This window comes from Propithecus coquereli, unplaced genomic scaffold, assembly GCF_000956105.1.
Source record: "Propithecus coquereli isolate 6110/MARCELLA unplaced genomic scaffold, Pcoq_1.0 Scaffold49, whole genome shotgun sequence".
Taxonomy (NCBI): Eukaryota; Metazoa; Chordata; class Mammalia; order Primates; family Indriidae; genus Propithecus; species Propithecus coquereli.
The window spans coordinates 3,162,227-3,164,496 of NW_012150729.1; positions in this window are offsets into that span (position 1 = coordinate 3,162,227).

The following is a 2,270-nucleotide window of genomic DNA, read 5'->3' on the forward strand; positions in this document are numbered from 1 at the left end:
TCTTTCCATTCTTGGGATACCTCACTTAGTAGAATGCGTTCCAGCTCTATCCAGGAGTATACAAGAGGTGCTATATCACCATTGTTTCTTAAAGCTGAATAGTACTCCATGGTACACATATACCACATTTTATTAATCCACTCATGTATTGATGGACACTTGGGTTGTTTCCACATCTTTGCAATTGTGAATTATGCTGCTATAAATATTCGAGTGCAGGTGTCTTTCTTACACAGTATCACTTTGGTCTTTTGGGTAGATGCCCAGTAAAGGGATTGCTGGATCGAATGGTACTTCTACTTGTATCTCTTTAAGGTATCTCCATATTGCTTTCCACAGAGGTTGCACTAGTTTGCAATCCCACCAACAGTGCATGAGTGTTCCTATCTCTCCGCATCCACGCCAACATTTATTGTTTTGGGACTTTTGGATAAAGGCCAGTCTCACTGGAGATAAGCGATATCTCATTGCAGTTTTAATTTGCATTTCCCTGATGATTAGAGATGTTGAGCATTTGTTCACATGTTTTTTGACCATTATTCTGTCTTCTTTTGAAAAGTTTCTGTTCACGTCCTTTGCCCACTTTTTGATAGGGTCGTTTGATTTTTTCTTGTTGATTTTCCCGAGTTCTAAGTAGATTCTGGTTATCAGCCCTTTATCGGATTTGTAGCATGGAAAAATTTTCTCCCATTCTGTAGGTTGTCTGTTTGCTCTTGTGACCGTTTCTTTGGCTGTGCAGAAGCTTTTTAATTTGATCAGGTCCCATTTATTTATTTTGGTTGTTGTTGTGATTGCCTTTGGAGTCTTCTTCATAAATTCTTTGCCTAGGCCAATGTCTAGAAGAGTATTTCCAACATCTTCCTTTAGAATTCTAATAGTTTCACTCCTTAGGTTTAAGTCTGTTATCCACCATGAGTTGATTTTTGTGAGAGGTGAAAGGTGTGGATCCTGCTTCAGTCTTCTACATGTGGCTATCCAATTTTCCCAGCACCATTATTGAATAAGGATTCTTAACCCCAGTATATGTTTTTGTCTGCTTTGTCAAAGATTAGGTGGCTATATGAGGACACTGCTGGTATTTTGATTTGAGGACTGCTGCTTGGCACTACCAGCAGAGGGGGTGAAAGAGCAGAGAAAGGTGTCAAGCCTTGGGTCAGCAGAGTGACACACAAATACGATAATGGCTTGAAAGTATAGATTGGTTTAATATATGATTAAATTGTCTTTCTCTCTGGCTACAATCTTTGTAAGTATGTTAGCTCTATTTTTGCTAATTGCTCTGGAAGATTCAGTTTTATTTTTTCCTGTTGTCTCTTTCTCCAGTTGTTTCTGTCTGTCTCTGTCTCTGTCTCTCCTTCCTTTTCAGACACTATCTGTTTGTGGAGCAGCCCTAAGAAGGGATCTCTGCAGATGATGTAGCCCATAACACAGTACTGGCAGTAAATACTCTCTCCCAATATTTCCTTACAAAATGTTTTTCTTCCCCTCCACCCAACTTGCTTTCTATTATTTTAGAAATGACTATCTCAAATTCTTCTGAGAACTTTCCTCTAACTTCACCTCTAGCCCATCAGCACTGATTCTTGGGGCCCCTTAATACCATGATGATAAGCATTCTGAGGATGCAGGAGCATTAAGACTCCCACTGTACAGGGCACTGCTCTCCTTTCTAGGAGGGGCAAATCAGGCTTCTTCTTTCTGTATTGTCAGAAATTAAGGCAAACATCAAGTGCAATTTGGACTTGCAGATCTTCCTACAATGACTGTCTCAACACCAGCCTCTAGATTTGGCCTTCAACTCCCATGATTGCAGTTATTTGGTTATTTAGACATGACGCAGGGAAAGTGGTAGCCCTGTATTTATGTGACTAGTGTCATATATGACTTCTTTATGATGCTTAGTACTAAGGACTATTTCCATGGGCTCACAAACTGTGCAGTGGCATGGGGCTGCATGCTTGTCTTAATGTTCTGCTTTTACTATCTTGAAATTCTTAATAATTTTTGAACAAGGCCCCACATTTTTATTTTGCACTTGGCCCCACAAATTATGTAGCTGGTTGTGCTTAGGACCTCCCAGTGTGTGGGGGTTATTGTATGCTTATTTTCTGTAGCTGTTAAGAATACTTGGGTTGGAATATTTGAGAATGGCAAAAATCCAGGTTCACAGTGCACTGTGATTTGCCCACAGACTTGCATTACTCACACGAATACAAAGGATTATGACCTCTTTGGAAGGCAATTAGGTAGTATTTATCAAAATTGCAAAT